This window comes from Coregonus clupeaformis, chromosome 36 (genome assembly GCF_020615455.1).
Source record: "Coregonus clupeaformis isolate EN_2021a chromosome 36, ASM2061545v1, whole genome shotgun sequence".
NCBI classification, from domain to species: domain Eukaryota; kingdom Metazoa; phylum Chordata; class Actinopteri; order Salmoniformes; family Salmonidae; genus Coregonus; species Coregonus clupeaformis.
Window position 1 is genome coordinate 28958606 of NC_059227.1, and position 20698 is coordinate 28979303.

The window sequence follows — 20698 nt, forward strand, 5'->3', positions numbered from 1 at the left end:
GAGGGGTGGTCGTTTGACCGCGGACCCGTTACGGACGCAGGCAATAAGGCAGTGATCGCTGAGATCCTGGTTGAAGACAGCGGAGGTGTATTTAGAGGGTAAGTTAGTCAGGATGATATCTATGAGGGTTCCCCATGTTTACGGATTTAGGGTTGTACCTGGTAGGTTCGTTGATAATTTGTGTGAGATTGAGGGCATCTAGTTTAGATTGTAGGATGGCCGGGGTGTTAAGCATATCCCAATTTAGGTCACCAAGCAGTACGAACTCTGAGGATAGATGGGGGGCAATACATTCACATATGGTGTCCAGGGCACAGCTGGGGGCTGAGGGGGGTCTGTAGCAAGCGGCAACAGTGAGAGACTTATTTCTGGAAAGGTGGATTTTAGAAGTAGAAGCTCAAACTGTTTGGGCACAGACCTGGATAGTATGATAGAGCTCTGCAGGAGATTGCAACTCCACCCCCTTTGGCAGTTCTATCTAGACGGAAAATGTTATAGTTGGGGATGGAAATTTCAGAATTTTTGGTGGCCTTCCTAAGCCAGGATTCAGACACTGCTAGAACATCAGGGTTGGCGGAGTGTGCTAACGCAGTGAATAACTCAAACTTAGGAAGGAGGCTTCTGATATTTACGTGCAGAAAACCAAGGCTTTTACGGTTACAGAAGTCAACAAATGATAGCTCCTGGGGAGTAGGAGTGATATTGGGGGCTGCAGGGCCTGGGTTAGCCTCTACATCACCAGAGGAACAGAGGAGGAGTAGAATAAGGATATGACTAAAGGCTTTAAGTACTGGTCTTCTAGCGCGTCCAAATATCATTGGATACTACTGTAAATCGAAAAACATTGCAATTACAATATATTTTCAGTAGTGGGAGCCACTTCACGCCTAACACAATATGTAAATCATTTTAGGCCACCAATAGAACACGCCTACATTTACAGACTGGTAGAGGAACCAATCACAATGCATTCTCTGATACTTGTAAAATGCCTAAGCCAATTAAATTGGAGAGGCACATGCTTTTCTTTGTACTGGGCGGAGCTAGTGTATTATCGACAGATTTTGGTCTGGGAATTTCAATTTTAGGAGGTTCGCCAGAGCACATTTTCACTGGACCACGTTGTAAAAGTGTTTCTTATTTCATCTGAACTGCATCAGGTAAGTTGATTATGGTGCTACCTAATTTGCACACAATTGGTAGATTGATAAGTGAGGTTAACAAATCAGTGCTTTTAAAACGCTATTTACATCATTGTAGCCTGCTAGATAGTTAGCAATGCTATGTGGTAAAGTCATAAAACATTTCAAAATGCTTTTCGCTGGTATGAATTAGTTAACTGGTAAGCTAGCAAGCCATGCAGCTAAAAAACTCAATTTATGTGGTAAGTATTGGAGCATCTCCATCTGTTCCTTGTCGAATAGGCATTTTTTCGGTTGCTTGTTAATGTTTATATAGTCCGACCCTTTCTGGAAGTTTATACTGGCCGTAACTGGAGTAAATTAAGATACTAGTTGTTGTCCAGCGAAACTGCATATAACGCGTGCAGAACTGGAGAATGGGAGTTTGAATCGGAACTTTCTTTCTGGGCGTTAGAGGTTTCATGCAGAGATACGTTACTGGTTCAGTTAGCTGGCTGATTTAAAATCAATGACTGTCAATTAGCTACTTGGTTCTCTCAAGTGCCACCTAACATTTTACAAAAGACAGCTGGCTTGCTCGCTAAATTTGACTCTGTGAAACATGCATGCCGTAACTATATAAACAAGGGGTAGCTAATCATCAACCCTTTTCTATAACCATGTGTGTGCGTGCATTGGCTGCAGGAGCTTCCATTTGTTGGAAGCTCCTGCAAGTTTCTCTAGTTAATGTTAGTTATCGACGTCATTAGCTATGTGTTTCAGGATATGCCCAGCTATATTTTGGTTTGCTAGGGTAAATTATACCAACTATATAGCTTGCAGAGAACACTAAAGCGAGAGAGTGCCAATGTTAGCAGCACAACTCACGAGCGAATACTGCACCATCGATAATTGATGAGATGGCTGATTGAGAATTGTTGTTAGCTAGCCAATGTTAACTACAATCATCGTAAAAAGTTGTCATTGTTAGACATACCGCAATGAATAAACTTATCTATCCGTTACTTGGCTTTCTTTACAGTGACTCACTCAAATCCTGATACAAGCTTTCGAAAGGAGTCATGAGTGCAGAAACGGCACGTGCGGTCAGCGACCCACTGCCACAGTTTGTTTGTTTGATTTCATTAGCAAAGCAGAAAGCTAGCGGATAACAAACGCTATGCTTTCTAAAATGTCCATGTGTTTTGTTTCAACATTGCTATACACGTTTGTGCCCCCTCCTGGCTCCATCTTTCTTTTGTTGTGGCTGTAGGATGGACGGTCACTAAAAATTAAAGTAGTAGCTATGATGTTTTGGAACTTGGTAAGGTCATGAATCTGGAACGTTGAGTATTATTTTCTCTCTCCCATCCCTCTCTGGTCTCTCTGTGTTGTATCTGTGTGACACTTCCAACCAAATCCATAGCATACAGATGGCTTGCCTTCACCTCAAGGGAACGCTTCACGTGTAGACTTGTGGCAGGACAAGCTGCATTGGAGGAGAGCCAAGTGTAATTAAAACTTCACCCAAAGCATAACTATAGTGGTAGCCCCCACCCGCCCCTCCCTTTAACCTAAACCATAATCCATGTGTTTGTCAATTCCTGCAGTAAAGAAATGGCATTGAGTTTTAAACTCCCTTGTAGCCCACACAGTTGCAACAACTTATATTTGAATACATTATATCATGGTCAGAAAACTATGCTAATGTTGCAGTTATTTAGTTATTCCCTGAATCATATTGGTTTAATTAGAGGCTGACATGTTGCCTATAGTTACCCATCCACATGACCAATCGTTTTAATTTGGATCCACTGAATGAAATGGATAAAACAATGGCAATCCTAACAATCCAGACTACGGGTAATCCGCTTTGAGATGTGCTGCCCATCAGTACATGTTGATGTGTCATCAGGTGACCAAGTGTACTCTGAGTCATACATTAAACTTTACGTGTTTGCAGGAGGAGAGTGTTGGATGTTAAATGGTGCTCTGTAATGCCAGCAAGCATTGGGCCTAAACATCATTTAGAGTATACTCATGACATTTATGATGAGATGCAATGCTAAGTTATGCTTCATGACTTGTCAATACTTCCGCCTGCAAATTACTTGCAAGTTCACTTGTTTGAAAGGATGAAAGTGAACACAGTGCCTCATTGTGGCTTGTTGTGTCAGACGGCCTAATGAGACATGGTTAATTGTTAGGGGGGTTGCTTATCACATAATTACAGACAGTGGGTAGCATGGCAGTACACTGGACAGTGAGTTATTGTGTGAAGCTACTGGTGCCTTGTCAGAGTGCAGTAGGTTTGGTAGTTGGCCTATTGAGTGTAGGTGGGTTCCCTGGTTGAATTGTTGAACAGCCAGCTATTCTAGTTTATTGTGCTTTATTAGTAAATGGGTCTAGGGATAGGCTAGGCCACTTTTACTAGAAAGAATGCTATGTTCCTGTGGCACAGAGTTGAACAAGGTCTTTAAGACACACTTAATTGTTAAATATTTCAGTGGGAAGTTATGGTACAACAAATCCTGGGTTTTGTGTCTGGGGCTTTTGGGCCACGCCGGACACACAATCTATGGGAATGACAGCCTTGCTTGAGATATCTTGGGCTCTAGTTTGAATCCCGGAGCCGACAAGGGAAACATCTGCCGATGTGCCCTTGAGCAAGGCACTTAACCCTAATTGCTCCAGGGTCACCGTTGATGATGGTAGACCCTGGCTGTGACCCCACTATCCAAGGGTGTCTCAGGGAGAGTTGGGATATGCAAAAAACAGATTTCCAATTCACACATGAATACACACTTGTACATGTGTGAAATAGGACAAATATAAGCGGCCACCATAGGGTATTCGTTAGGCTACTTCAGGCAAAAGCTGATGCTATCTCTTTCAAGTTACAACGAGGTGGCATGTGTCCCCTTTCCTCTGTTCAGGACCTCAGAAGTACTGGAAACTTGTTCCATCTTCTGTGTACTTTAGCATGAATGACATTGTGTGTAGTCCTCATATGTGCAGGCCTCTTCACCGACCCTGCCCCTCCCCCACATGTTAGTGGTGGTTGGACTTATCTGTGTTGTAGGCTTTCAACTTTACTTTCTCAGAGTAGACTCACTAACCATTAAAATGCTTCATATTGCCACCATTGCCAGCTGTCAGATCAAAAACTGATATGCCAATTCTAAATTGTTGCAAAGGAGGAAGAAATACCAGAGCTCTGAAATGTCAACCTCATACTGTCACTACAGGTAAGTACCTCAGATTGTGATTGGACAAAAGTGAGGTGGGGATTTACTCCAACATTGGGTCTTGTGGTGAGCTTACTGTTGGAACAGACCACTCTACGTGTCACTCAGTCTCCTAATTCTGCTGCTCACTGTGAGAGAGATTGCTTAACCATTCGGAAGGGTTATGGGAACATCCCGCTTTTAGAGTACTGTGTTCCCGACATCCTGCCTTGGCCACTGTTTTTCCACAGGGATTGTCACAATGGTTTAGGCTCTTATGGAATCACTCAACAAATAAAGATCACACACTCTGTGGAACACCAACTCTGTTGATTCTCAGTTTCATATTGAGCATTTTTCAAAGATGACCTTTCCAATCCAACACAAGGCTTTTGATTCAGTTACCTTCAAAACTCCACACAATTCTCTCAACTGAACTTGGTTGCAACAAGCTGGGTTCATTGCTGTAGCTAAACAAAAGTCAACCGTGACCAGAAATTACTTGCTCTAGTAGTAAGCCACCATGTCGAAGTGCAGCTTCTGAGAAAATCTATCAGCCCTTTGAATGGCACAATAAATGCCATTTTCTGCTCATTACTGGGGAAAGGGGGAGTTTGCCATCTCCTAGCAATTGTCCTGCTTTGAAACAGATAGGATGAAAAAGAGGTTGTTCCCCTTAGCTTGGGTTCCTGTGGCTTGGAACCTTCCCAAACATAGTTAAAAAGAGATTATCTGCAGGAGTCCGATTTTGCAGCAAGGGCTTTCCATGTCAATTAAAAGCAAAGTAATTACTTAATAAATCATACATGTTGTTTTCTAGGATTTTTGTTTTAGATTCCGTCTCTCACAGTTGAAGTGTACCTATGATAAAAATTACAGACCTCTACATGCTTTGTAAGTAGGAAAACCTGCAAAATCGGCAGTGTATCAAATACTTGTTCTCCCCACTGTACACAGAATGAGAAAATGGATACAAAAATGTAGATACGGAAAACATAGATCGCTGCAATATAACTGGAGGGATATTTAAGAGGAAACTAATGTGGATACTGATAGGGGAAAACAGTGTGTGGTCGAATAAACCAAGGCTAAATGGACCACTGGGAAAATATCTAAGAACAGGAGAGCAAGAGTGGTTCCTTAATGGGAGATGAAATAAGGGAACAAAGAATACAAATAATACTAAAAGAAACACAGGAGAAGTGGCCATATGTGGAGTAGGCCGGGATAGTAGGAAGGAACTGGAAAGTACAAAAAATTGGAAAAACTCTTGAAGAGCTAGCAGATCAAAAAGGGCTATACTTTCTAGTAATACCAATAGACAAGTTGAACCTTGGCTGGCATTGGGAGAAGAATATGGTTTTGAGAGAGGAAAGGACAGACAGGAAAAATTAGAGTAGTATTAAGAGAAGTCCAGTGGTTTATTCCAAAACGAGCAAAAATACTAAAAGAACAAACAGAAGAGAAAAACAAAGAAAATACTACTAAACCTTACATCCTGATAGGGACACTGAGACAAAATTGAGACTAGCGGTAGGAAGACCAAGAATAGAAGGAATAGAAATGGCAGGAACACCAATAGAAGTAATAAAGAAAAGGTTCTCATTGAATAAAGAAGAGATTGGAAAAATCTCTGGAAAATGGGGAAAGATAACCTGGCATCAAAATGGCCAAAAGAAGGGACGTTTGATGTGGCAGTGTGAGGAAATGGATACAGTAATAAACTATAAAGCAGGAGATGATAAAGGGAAGAAAAGAAAGAAGAGAGGAAAAAGAGATTTTGAAAATGTTTTGGGAGGAAGGCAAGGGGTGGAGAGAAAGCATGGCTAAAGTTAGAATGATATTAATAGAAAAAGAGAAGTAAAAATTAATTGCACCCCCACCATACATTCAAGGGGCACAATACCCTCAGGTTACAGGACTGGTGGAAATAAAATGAGATGTAAAGATGGAAGGAAATGTGAAGCAGCAGGCCTCCACCCCAATAGAAAAAAGAGAACAAAAACTAGATATGGACTGCTATGGAGAACTGAGGGGCATGTTAGCAGAACTGGAAAACTATGGAAAAAATGGACGAGATTATGACGGGCAAAGTGAGTGGGATGATGTAATGATGAAGAATTAAAAAATTGTGCTGCCTCTGAACAAGAGTAGAGGGGGCTAGAGAAACAATTAAAAAAGCAGGAAGAAAAAGCAGGGAACAAATCCATAGTGACAACTAAGCGAGGTAGTACTTGCTCACATGGAGAAATCAGAAAAAAGATTAAGGGACAGAGACAATAAAAAAACTGAAAGATACAAGGCTCAATACCCTATTTTGATAAAAGGGACAAAAGTGTGCCCTGGCCATTATGTGCCCTGGGGATCTCAGGACCTGGAAGGCTTGGTGACTAGACTGCCCAACATGCATGAAGGAGCAGAAAAATTGATTAGAATGTTTTGAAGAACAAACAATGGGGAAACTGCTGGCGACGGGAGACCTGAAGGCATTGTTGCCCAGGGTGGTGGGGGTGGCCAAAATGGAGGACATGATGTTTGCTGGGGGTGCAATCAATCAGGACATAGAAGAAGGAATTGTCCTACCAACCCGTTGCTGCCTAGGCTACCACAGCAGGACAATTGGCGAAGAAATGGCACCAGCTCAGATGCATGGCAGCAGTCTCAGACACAGGCTCCACAGGACCCAGTGAACCCATGGAGGACCGAATCAGGGATACTAAGGATGCCCAGGGATCTGATATTATACAGAACTGGTTTCAGATAATAGGAACAGAACCTCACATAACACTTCTAGTGACTGAGGGATATCAGGCAAAAGACCTAGGACCAATGATGAAAAAGGCTGAGAGTACAATGGGAAAATACAGAAAATCCATAGATTTTCCAGTCTGCTGACAACCTGATAAAAGTCCTCTGCTTTGCAGAAATGATGGGGGAACCACAAGTGGAAGTAACCGAAGAGAAACAAATGCAGGTAGTCAAGGAAGAGACAAAGCAGGAAAAGCTAAAGAGAGAAATGGAAAGTATGATCCCAGAACAAGTATCGTCAAAGCATGACACGGATGTGGGCTTGGGTAACATCAGCCAATCCGATTTGCATTAAAGTAAAAGCAAATAAAAAAAACCTCAGTGGAAACACCAATATCAGATGAAACTGGAATCAGGAATTCAGGCTACAATAAAGGGACTGATCGAGGCAGGAGTACTGGTTGAGACCCAGAGTGACTGTAATACACCACTACTACCAGTACTTAAAGCAGACAAACAGAAATGGAGGCTTGTCCACGACCTGAGAGCGGTTAATGAGGTCGTGCAGGACTACCAATCAGAGGTACCAAATCCACACACACTTAACCATTTGGCATCTGGTGGAATATTTGTTTTCAGTAATAGACTTATGTGGGGCATTTTTTAGTGTGCCCCTAGCAGAAGAAAGTAGGCATTTATTTGCGTTTACATACAAAAATCAGCAATATACGTATACACGAATTCCAGTGATTTAAGCACTAGCCTCATTTATTTAATCAGGTATTGCGAGCTGATCTAGAAGATCTAACACTGGAAGGAACACTGATACAGTATGTGGACGACCTACTGGTATGTGCAACCACGATAGAACAGTGTCATCAGGATACTGAAAAAACTAGCAGAAGGATTAAGTATTGCAGAAAAAACTTCAGTATTGCCAATCACAGGCGGAATACCTGGGAAGAACTATAGCCCAACAGACTAAAGCAATAGCGCCCTCACAACTGGAAGGGTTAAGTAAAGCCTCAATACCGCAGACAGTGGGACAAATGGTGACGTTTCTAGGAACGACAGAATTTAGTTTGGATTGGGTAGAAGCCTATGCAGAAAAACAGCCCCTTTTTTAAGAGGGAATAAGAGTTGAGGGCAAGGATAAAATGGAATGGTGATGCATTAGAAACAATTAAACAAGAAATGCAAATGGTCCCAGCATTAGAGACTCCAGACTATACGGAACCTTTATTTTTATATGCAGCCAACCGTTGTCAGGGATTTGCAACCACAGTACTAATACAAGAGACATGTAGGGTGGCGAAGGCAGCCAATAGCTTTTTATAGTACCAAATTAGATTCAGTAGCACAGGGTTACCCACCATGCTACCAAGGGTTGGCAGCTGTACAATATGCATATGATATAGCATCTACGATTACAATGGGATACCCGGTGGTAATCTATACTCATCATAAAATAACTGAATTAATCGAACAAGGCAAGTTTTGTGCTGACCAATGCCAGGCTATTCGAACATCTGACGCTGTTAACCTATCCAGACATAACCATAAAACGGTGTACTATAGTTAACCCGGCAGAAAGAATCCCAATAGAAACAGAAGGAGACCCACACGATTGTATAGCAGAATCCCTGACATTTACCAAATTACGACCAGATTTAATGTCAATTCCGATTTTGGGAGCTACAGAAGAATTGTTTATGGATGGATCCTGTTTCAGGGATTATGAATGCAATCATGCTGGTTATGCAATAGTAAGGAAAGGAGTAGATAACCAATTTTACACCATAGACAGTGAATGTTGTGACCAACCATGCTCTGCTCAACTAGCAGAACTAAAAGCACTAACGGCAGCATGCAACAAAGGGAAAGATAAAGAAGTAAAGATTTATACAGATTCAGCATATGCACACAGGGTATGCCACCTATTTTGAGCAGTATGGAATCAAAGGGGATTTAGAAAGACAGATGGTAGCCCAATTTTGCACTTTGAACAAATGCAAGAACTAATGAACGCGCTACTGTTGCCAAAACGAATAGCAATTGTTAAATTTCAATCACACAAGAAAGGGAATGATTATGTTACCAGAGGAAATAATGCGGCAGATGAAGCAGCAAAAATAGCATTCAAATGCAAGGTGGCAATCCAAACCCCACTCATTCTAATAGAAGCAGCCCCGGAAATAGATGATATAATCAAAATACAAGACAGAGCTGGATTATATGAGCACACCATGTGGGAGAAAAGAGGGGCTACGAAGACATACATAAATGATGGAGATCACATGATGGACAAATTGTGGCTCCCACCACCTTATTGAACTTACTTATAGCAAATGCGCATGGTTTTGACCATTGCGCAAGGGGGAAGTAATAAGAAAAATAAAATAAAAACAAGGTTTTTGGTCTCCATACATACATGCAAGCAACTGTAGACACAAGGCTAGCAGAGTGTGAAGCGTGCACAAAATAATATTAGGAAAGGAATAACGACAACAATAGGACACATCCCAGTACCAGAAGGACCATTTAAGCACCTAGTAATAGACTGTGGATATGATAAGACCAGTTAATAGTAAAAGATACATGTTAGTAGTAATATATTCAGCAGATGGGTGGAAGCAGTCCCGTCCAAGGACCATGGGTCAGGAACAGTAATAACAATTGATGAGAAGTAATGCCATGATTTGGAATTCCGACAGAGATCAGTTCAGAGAATGGTAAAACTAGTGATGCAACTGCTGCGCATAAAACAAAGACTGGGCTGTGTATATCATCCCCAGTCTCAGGGAATGGTAGAAAGAGTAAATTGGACTATAAAAGCAAACATTTGTAAAATATGTGCCAGCGCGAAATTGAACTGGGTAGATGCCCTACCTAAGGCACTAATGAGTTATCGCATGCATGCTAACAGAATAACGCACCTAACACCACATGAAATGCTTACGGGTTGACCTATGCCGGTACCCGTCCTTTAGAGGACCATATGGCGGCCCACCTCTAGGGCAATTAGAAATGGAGCTAAAAGAGTACATTAGACAACTAAGTGCTATACATGAAGTTACAGACAGCTGGTGTAACTGAGTCAGGTTTGTAGGACTCCTTGCTCGCACACGCCTTTTCAGTTCTGCCCCCACACATGTTCTATAGGATTGAGGTCAGGGCTTTGTGATGGCCACTCCAATACCTTGACTTTGTTGTCCTTATGCCATTTTGCCACAACTTTGGAAGTATGCTTGGGGTCATTGTTCATTTGGAAGACCCATTTGCGACCAAGCTTTAACTTCCTGACTGATGTCTAGAGATGTTGCTTCAATATATCCACATAATTTTCCTTCCTCATGATGCCATCTATTTTGTGAAGTGCACCAGTCCCTCCTGCAGCAAAGCACCCCCACAGCATGATGCTGCCACCCCCGTTCTTCACGGTTGGGATGGTGTTCTTCGGCTTGCAAGGCCCCCCTTTTTCCTCCAAACATAACGATGGTCATTATGGCCAAACAGTTCTATTTTAGTTTAATCAGACCAGAGGATATTTCTAAAAAAAAGTACCATCTTTGTCCCCATGTGCAGTTGCAAACCGTAGTCTGGCTTTTTATGGCAGTTTTGGAGCAGTGGCTTCTTCCTTGCTGAGCGGCCTTTCCGGTTATGTCGATATAGGACTCGTTTTACTGTGAATATAGATACTTTTGTACCTGTTTCCTCCAGCATCTTCACAAGGTCCTTTTGCTGTTGTTCTGGGATTGATTTGCACTTTTCGCACCAAAGTAAGTTCATCTCTAGGAGACAGAACGCGTCTCCTTCCTGAGCTGTATGATGGCTGCGTGGTCCCATGGTGTTTATACTTGCGTACTACTGTTTGTACAGATGAACGTGGTACGTTCAGGCATTTGGAATTTGCTCCCAAGGATGAACGAGACTTGTGGAGATCTACGATTTTTTTTCTGAGGTCTTGGCTGATTTCTTTTGATTTTCCCATGATGTCAAGCAAAGAGGCACTGAGTTTGAAGGTAGGCCTTGAAATACATCCACAGGTACACCTCCAATTGACTCAAATGATGTCAATTAGCCTATCAGAAGCTTCTAAAGCCATGACATTTTCTGGAATTTTCCAAGCTGTTTAAAGGCACAGTCAACTTAGTGTATGTAAACTTCTGATCCACTTGAATTGTGATACAGTGAATTATAAGTGAAATAATCTGTCTGTAAACAATTGTTTGAAAGAGTACTTGTGTCATGCACAAAGTAGATGTCCTAACTGACTTGCCAAAACTATAGTTTGTTAACAAGACATTTGTGGAGTGGTTGCAAAACGAGTTTTAATGACTCCAACCTAAATGAATGTAAACTTCCGACTTCAACTGTATCTATCAACAGGAGAAAAGCAGGGTTCCAGAACCAGAGGTGGACCCACCACGAGCAGTGGAACCAGGGGACAAGATCTACGTCAGGGTCTTCCGGAGAAAGTGGAACGAGCCAAGAGAAGAGGGGCCCTACACCGTCACCCAGGCCACACCAACAGCTGTACAGATAGAGGGAAGCACGACTTGGTACCACCTAAACCATTGCACCAGAGTACCACAAAGGGAACGGCGACTTGGAGATGAGGAAACTGAGGATGCTGAAACATCCGATAGGGAAGAAGAGGCAACAGGAACAGAAGGAGAGGGGATGGAAACTCAAAACAGAATCCCCACTCCCTGCTGAAGACAGCCAAAATCAAAGGGTGGAGGGAGGTGGCAGCGGGAATGCTGTTGATGAGTTACATGCTCTGGTTGATTCCCTTAGTCGAGGGACAGACCTTCCAAACCCCCAAGACCTTCCAGACCTCCAGAACCCCCAGACTTCCCCACGATTTACTTCTCTGCCTTTGACTGGATCCAGTAACGAGCACTGGAGGCCGGAGCAGAGAGAAGAGCCTCCCACCAGTATTAGCACACCAGCAGTGAAAAAGACGAGAAGGATCCTTTGCTGATGCTATGAATAAACTTAAAGGACTTAGACAGTTAAGGACAATGCTGGGCATGATGCTGACACCTGGGACTGGCTGGACTTAACTCTGGGAAAGTGTTTGCAAATATGGCAATCATAATGATAGGCGTAACACTGGTGGTAATGGGAATGGTCTTTTGCTGCATACTGCCTATGGTGAAATCACGCCTGATCGAAGCCACGATAAAAGAAATGACTGTGAGAAAAATGACTGTAAGGAACAGAACCGAATGTGGCAAGAACTTGACAGAGGTGATCCCAGTCCCAGGGAAACCAGGACATTATGCAAATGCTAGTGGGAAGCCCTGCAACATCAAAGGAGGACCACTTGACTGCCCTTATGAAAACCCAGAATGTCTATATCGGTTAGTGGCAGGAGGAGGATGGGCTTGTCATGACTACAAGGACCAGCAACAGCTGAAGGGAACAGGAGTAGGCGATATCAATCTCCCAGACTTACAGTGAGGGGGAAAAAAGTATTTGATCCCCTGCTGATTTTGTACATTTGCCCACTGACAAAGAAATTATCAGTCTATAATTTTAATGGTAGGTTTATTTGAACAGTGAGAGACAAAAGAACAACAAAAGAATCAAGAAAAACGCATGTCAAAAATGTTATTTTGCATTTTAATGAGGGAAATAAGTATTTGACCCCTCTGCAAAACATGACTTAGTACTTGGTGGCAAAACCCTTGTTGGCAATCACGGAGGTCAGACGTTTCTTGTAGTTGGCCAACAGGTTTGCACACATCTCAGGAGGGATTTTGTCCCACTCCTCTTTGCAGATCTTCTCCAAGTCATTAAGATTTCGAGGCTGACGTTTGGCAACTCGAACCTTCAGCTCCCTGCACAGATTTTCTATGGGATTAAGGTCTGGAGACTGGCTAGGCCACTCCAGGACCTTAATGTGCGTCTTCTTGAGCCACTCCTTTGTTGCCTTGGCCGTGTGTTTTGGGTCATTGTCATGCTGGAATACCCATCCACAACCCATTTTCAATGCCCTGGCTGAGGGAAGGAGGTTCTCACCCAAGAGTTGACGGTACATGGCCCTGTCCATCGTCCCTTTGATGCGGTGAAGTTATTCTGTCCCCTTATCAGAAAAACACCCCCAAAGCATAACGTTTCCACCTCCATGTTTGACGGTGGGGATGGTGTTCTTGGGGTCATAGGCAGCATTCCTCCTCTTCCAAACACGGCGAGTTGAGTTGATGCCAAAGAGCTCCATTTTGGTCTGATCTGACCACAACACTTTCACCCAGTTATCCTCTGAATCATTCAGATGTTCATTGACAAACCTTAAAAGGGCGTGTATATGTGCTTTCTTGAGCAGGGGGACCTTGCGGGCGCTGCAGGATTTCAGTCCTTCATGGCGTAGTGTTACCAATTGTTTTCTTGGTGACTATGGATGGTCCCAGCTGCCTTGAGATCATTGACAAGATCCTCCCGTGTAGTTCTGGGCTGATTCCTCACCGTTCTCATGATCATTGCAACTCCATAAGGTGAGATCTTGCATGGAGCCCCAGGCCGAGGGAGATTGACAGTTATTTTGTGTTTCTTCCATTTGCGAATAATCGCACCAACTGTTGTTACCTTCTCACCAAGCTGCTTGGCGATGGTCTTGTAGCCCATTCCAGCCTTGTGTAGGTCTACAATCTTGTCCCTGACATCCTTGGAGAGCTCTTTGGTCTTGTCCATGGTGGAGAGTTTGGAATCTGATTGATTGATTGCTTCTGTGGACAGGTGTCTTTTATACAGATAACAAGCTGAGATTAGGGGCACTCCCTTTAAGAGTGTGCTCCTAATCTCAGCTCATTACCTGTATAAAAGACACCTGGGAGCCAGAAATCTTTCTGATTGAGAGTGGGTCAAATACTTATTTCCCTCATTAAAATGCAAATCAATTTATAACATTTTTGACATGCGTTTTTCTGGATTTTTTTGTTGTTATTCTGTCTCTCACTGTTCAAATAAACCTACCATTTAAAATTATAGACTGATCATTTCTTTGTCAGTGGGCAAACGTACAAAATCAGCAGGGGATCAAATACTTTTTTCCCTCACTGTGTATCCTGTTCCATATTACATTAGTGATGATGAAGACCCTAGAGGTTCCAGTCTGCTAGAAAGACCAGTTTAAATAGGTTATGAAAACCAGATAACAATGGATAAGTGAAGTTAGGCCTCCCTATTGTATTACCTAAGTAGCATATGTATATAGCAGAGGGAGTCCGGTTACAAGTGTCTACGGACATGGCTCTTAATCCCCTAAACAGGTTCTGCTTTGACTCAGAAAAAGTTGTCAGGGAGGTGTCCGCAAGGGAGAGCACACATGGCTAGACCTAGTAAAACAGTAGGGATGGGGTATTAGGAATATAAATGGGAACAGCTACTTTTTGATAATATAATTTGACTGAATAGGGGCTATGGAAAGAAGATTTAAAACCTATTGAATCATATGTTAGTCACTATATACATCTGTGTGCCTGTATAATTTGTGTGTGTAATGATGTGGGACCTATAAAGTCCCAAACCAATTATATGAATCATGCATGCTGTAGAATGAAACGCCTATACACTACCGTTCAAAAGTTTGGGGTCACTTAGAAATGTCCTTGTTTTTGAAAGAAAAGCAATTTTTCTTGTCCATTTTTAAAATTACATCAAATTGATCAGAAATACAGTGTAGACATTGTTAATGTTGTAAATGGCTATTGTAGCTGGAAAAGACTGATATAAAAATAGGAATATCTACATAGGCGTACAGAGCCCCATTATCAGCAACCATCAGTCCTGTGTTCCAATGGCACGTTGTGTTTGCTAAGTTTATCATTTTAAAAGGCTAATTGATCATTAGAAAACCCTTTTGCAATTACGTTAGCACAGCTGAAAACTGTTGTGCTGATTTAAAGAAGCAATAAAACTGGCCTTCTTGACACTAGTTGAATATCTGGAGTATCAGCAATTGTGGGTTCGATTACAGGCTCAAAATGGCCAGATACAAATAACTTTCTTCTGAAACTCGTCAGTCTATTCTTTTTCTGAGAAATGAAGGCTATTCCATGCGAGAAATTGCCAAGAAACTGAAGATCTCGTACAACGCTGTGTACTACTCCCTTCACAGAACAGCGTAAACGGGCTCTAACCAGAATAGAAAGAGGAGTGGGAGGCCCCGGTGCACAACTGAGCAACAGGACAAATACATTAGTGTCTATATTGAGAATCATACGCCTCACAGGTCCTCAACTGGCAGCTTCATTAAATAGTACCCGCAAAACACCAGTCTCAACGTCAACAGTGAAAAGGCGACACCGGGATGCTGACCTTCTAGGCAGAGTTGCAAAGAAAAAGCCATATCTCAGACTGCCCATGTTAATCTTTTATTTTTATTGGCTAGTCTGAGATATGGCTTTTAAAAACCTCCAGACTACCCTCATAACTGTCAATTTATTGGGGAAAAAAGAATGAATTACAGGGGGCAGTTTCGAAAAAAACAAAACCCGTCCGAATCGTCTCCTGGAATAACGGACATTCTGGTGTAATAATTACATAACAAATGTTATCTCGTAATACTAGTCCAGTGCGAATAGGTCTTTGGTCACATGCATGCAATGCATACATGTGTCACGTAAAGACAGCAAGGGTTGAGGGAATAGGGAATGTTTTTCCTAAACAAATGAGGGATTTCGGTAACAGTACTTTTCAGTAATCATGTTTGTCTTCAGCAACACGGACAGCGCGATAAACACTTTGATGTTCTGTGGTGGTCGCTGCAGCAGGGAGGAGAGGGAGACAGAGCTGGTGCTAGTCAGTCACTCGCTGTCTTTTTGTTTTGCGCAGTAAGTCTGAGCCCGGCCTGGCACAATCAAATAAATTGCTGGTCGGACTCCCTCTAGTCATTTGTTTGTCTTTAATTATTTAATCAAACTGTGTGCTTAAAGCATCAGACAAGCTCAGCGAATATAGAAGATTTCCAGCCTTCCCAGAAGTGGAGGCTGTTGGTCATGCCCCTATATGTTGGTGTAGCCTACATGGTGGAGCAGTGATAAAACCCCAAGCTGTATTACATTTACATTTGAGTCATTTAGCAGACGCTCTTATCCAGAGCGACTTACAGTTAGTGAGTGCATACATTTTCATACAGGCACCCCGTGGGAAACGAACCCACAACCCTGGCGTTGCAAGCGCCATGCTCTACCAACTGAGCTACAGGGGACTACATCATGTCCAAATGTATCTCAAATTGATTTGAACATGATACTGTATAAACAAGATGTGTAGGCAGTGCAGCCCCTCTATTTACTGGAAAATCATGAATGCCCTGTGTCGCTTCCCACTTTTCCCATCAGGAAAATGTCTGCGCCACTGATTTCCACTTCCGTAGGGTGATGCCAGTGATGATCACCGCAAAGACTTTATCCTTCCGAGGGTCCTCTCTTGCTGGCTGAAATGTGTCCGTCCCCACTGTGGAATACTAATTGGAGCCGTGTTCAGAACCCCTTGTTGTATCCTCCACTGCTACAAGTAGCCTGTGCCAAACGGAGGGATCCTCAAGATCTTTAATCCACTATTAGGAGATCGCTTTAGTAAACCGAGGAGGCTATTGCCCCTAATCATCTCTTTTGGACCGCTATCTTTCTTAGCCCCAGCTAAAGAGAAATAGAAGGAAGTTCTTGACTGCTCTCATTTGCCCACAGATTTAGCTGGATTGATTCTTGTAAGGAACTTGATTAAGCTGCTGAAGGATTTCAGTTTGTGTAGTGTGGAAATGTGAGTTTGCGTGTCAAAAGATAAAGCTTTGAATTTCCTTCAAAAGGTTAACACAGCTTGGACTCCCCATAAGCCATGATAAAAGAAATCAAAGTAAATCACACCGTGAGGATGTTCTTTTGTAAACTGCATAGTTCTGGTTTCCATACCCTTTAGTGAGACAAAAAGGCCCTTGTGTTCATGCTGGAGAGGGAGAGATAAAGGGATGGGGATTAGTGGAGGAGACTGAGGAAACAGCCAGGCCTGAATGGGAAGGATGGAGTGTGTCACCACGTCAGACTTCCTGTTACCCCGGGCCTGCTCTGCGGGGGCAAAGGTCACGGGGCTGTTTAGGGCAGATTGCAGGAGGTGCTGATGGCTCCTTCTCTGGAAAACAAACATGGCCCCTAACTATCACGACTATGGCAGAGCTGGCCTGGCGGAACAGGCTGCTGCTCTGCTGCTGTCCTGTCTCCTCTCTCTCATACAGTCACACACTGAGTGTTATGAATGCTTACTTTGTGTCATGCCAAAAACAGGGATGTCCCGCAAAGACTGCTGGTGAAGAGCTAAGTGTATAGTAAAACAGATCATGGGAACATTTTCAGTTTGGTGATTTACTGTCATCAGAGCCAAGAACAAGTCTAAACACCTGATTTTTAAATGATTCATATCATTACTGTAGTAGTAGTGCTAGTTGGCATTACCTGCACTAAAACTCCAGTATTTTTCCTTCATAGCTCATTCTCCATTCTTCTTTTTAAAAATAGGGAGACAATTTTATTTCCATGACTGATCAAAACTTTTCTCATGGCTCTCTCTTGTCCTTTTGTAGCAGACATACAGTGCATTCGTAAAGTTTTCAGACCCCTTGACTTTTTCCAAATTTTGTTACCTTACAGCCTTATTCTAAAATGGATAAAATAAAATAAAAAATCTTCCTCAATCTACACATAATACCCCGTAATGACAAAGCGAAAACAGGTTTTTAGAAATACCCCCATAGTAGAAAAGTTAAGTGGGCTAGATCAGCTTTAATATTGCAGATTGTGTCTTCTATCAATGTAAAATGTAAACGCAACATGCAACAATTTTATTGATTTCATGACAGTGAAAACGTAAAAATTATTTTCAACTTTATTAAAAATGAAATACAGAAATATTTAATTTGCCTAAGTATTCACACCTCTTAGTTAATACCTTGTAGAAGAACCCTTGGCAGTGATTTAACGTTCCACACCTGGATTGTACAACATTTGCCCATTTTATTATTTTCAAAATTCTTCAAGCTATTTCAAATGGGTTGTTGATCATTGCTAGATAAGCATATTCAGGTCTTGCCATAGATTTTCAAGTAGATTTAAGTCAAAACTGTAACTCAGCCACTCAGGAACATTCACTGTCTTCTTGGTAAGCAACTCCAGTGTAGGTTTGGCCTTGTGTTAAGACTAACTACCATGTCCCATTGCTGCAACTCCCGTACGGACTCGGGAGAGGCGAAGATCGAGAGCCATGCGTCCTCTGAAACATGACCCTGCCAAGCCGCACTGCTTCTTACACACTGCTCGCTTAACCCGGAAGCCAGCCGCACCAATGTGTTGGAGGAAACGTCGTACAACTGGCGACCGAAGTCATCTTGCAAGCGCCCGGCTCACCACAACGAGTCGCTAGAGCGCGATGGGACAAGGACATCCCGGCCAGCCAAACCCTCCCCTAACCCGGACAATGCTGGGCCAATTGTGCGCCGCCGACTGGGTCTCCCTGTCACGGCCAGCTGTCACATAACCTTGGATCGAACCCGGGTCTGTAGTGCCGCCTCAAGCATTGCGATGCAGTGCCTTAGACCGCTGCGCCATTCAGGAGGCCAGTCCGTAATGATCATAAGCATACCCATAACATGATGCAGCCACCAAATATGCTTGAAAGTATGGAGAGTAGTTCTCAGTAATGTGTTGTGTTGGGAGAGCCGAAGGTCGAGAGCCATGTGTCCTCCGAAACACGACCCTGCCAAGCCGCACTGTTTCTTGACACACTGCTCGCAGCGGTCTAAGGCACTGCATCGCAGTGCTTGAGGTGGCACTACAGACCCGGGTTCGATCCAAGGTTGTGTGACAGACGGTGCCCCCTGTATATAGCCTCGCTATTGTTATTTTACTATTGTTATTTTACAGCTGCTCTTTAATGATTTGTTACTTGTATTTGTAAAAAAAAAAATAATAACGTATTCTTTCTTAAAACTGCATTGTTGGTTAAGGGCTTGAAAGTTTGCATTTCACTGTAAGGTCTACACCTGTTGTATTCGGCGCATGTGACAAATAACATTTGAACCTCTGGCTCCAGAATCCAGTCTGTTGTGGGTGGGTGGGACTCCGGGGCGGAACGTGGTCAGTGCTCTAGAACCCAGATGTGTTCCCTCAGGAGGTCCATTCCAGGGCTGGGCCCACGGAATAAAAGACATGACATCACCAGTCCGTCATTCCCCAGACTTTAATCCACAATAACAACTCCACCAGACTCAACAGCTGTCTGGATTAAATGGGTGTTATTCTGGGTTTGATTAAGCTGTATGATAATGCCTCTGTACTGTATGTAGTGTTGTTTTCTGTGTCATCAATATCAGAGGAATGTAAAAATCTGATGTCTGATGGAATTTGAGCCTAAATCTTTTGGCAGCATCTTTGTCAGTTTACAGAAAATGCTAGGAATTTTGACAGGCTCATTATAAAACTTTTAGTTTTCCTGCCCAGATTCTTTTACATGAGATTCCACAAAAAAAGTTATCATTCAAGCTAAGCACATCATGAAGAAGGGCTCAATATGAATCTGTTTTGCAATCCTTCTGGAGCGTTTGGTGTGGGCTCCCAGAGCAGGCTGACGAAATCCAGCCCTGGCTGGAGCAGGGGTTGAAGCTGGGACTGAGGCTGAAGCTAGCGCTCTGGACGGGGGTTAAGTGATATGCCCTGATTCTGGATTTCTGCCCCTCGCCACAGCAAAGTCTGCAGTGCTGCAGCCAAGAGCTTATTTTTATCTCTGGGAAGAAGAACAGTTGAGGACGCGAGGAAAAATAGGACTCTCACAATGCTATATTTGGCATGTGTCTAAGTCGGTCTTGATATCAGCATTATCAAGTCTGAACTTGGCGTTTCTGTGCTTTACCCCCTTGGCTCCCTTGGTTGTGTGCTCATGTCATGGGATAGGCTCTAGCTCATGTGTACTTACTACTGTCTATTTTACCTTTCTCTCTGATGTAATATGTAGATCCGACTAATATTAGCCTGAACCAACAGTAAACCCTATTGTCTCTGTACAGTTTGTGACATGATAAAGATCATCCCGTCATCAACAAACTGCTTTCACTTGCAAATCCTAGAGCCACATTTGATGCCCTTCATTTTTACTGTTAACTAGCTGCAGCATTCTCTGGTGTCCAAAGCAGGTAAAGAAGCATGGTTAGCTGCCTGTGTGTGTGTGTGGCTGGAGATGAACTGAATGCAATTTAGATCATGTAACTGATGGGAATGAGAGGAGTTAATCTAGGGGCCTAAATCTCTCCTTCAAAGACACTATCTAAACCAGTGACTCATGGATTCTCAGTTAAAAGAAACACAAGTTAACTCTAAGACTCCTATCTCTATATTATCTTTCCCTTCAAGCCACCATAAATGGCTTACCACTTAGTCCTTCAGTGCTCAACCAGGCCCTGTGAGAGCCAGACAGAAGGGCTGTTGTAGTGTGTGGTGAGTGTGTGTGAGGGAGATTGTTAGTGCTGGGCTGTTGGTGTAACAGTGGGGCACAGTAGCCCAGCGGCTGACAGTGATTGATCACGGGATTGTTGTGCACTCACAGGCAGCA

The 20698-nt window shown here is 42.9% G+C and overlaps 1 protein-coding gene across 9 annotated transcripts in view; it reads left to right on the forward strand.

The window, feature by feature from the left end:
• Positions 1 to 1077: 1077 nt before the first annotated feature.
• LOC121552329 (protein 4.1) overlaps positions 1078 to 20698 on the forward strand; it is an 85627-nt gene continuing 66006 nt past the window's right edge. For all 9 annotated transcript variants that reach the window (XM_041865149.2, XM_041865158.2, XM_041865161.2 and 6 more), the window contains exon 1: positions 1078 to 1160. The gene's annotated coding sequence lies outside the window, so the exon portion shown is untranslated. The remainder of the gene's footprint in view (positions 1161 to 20698) is intronic.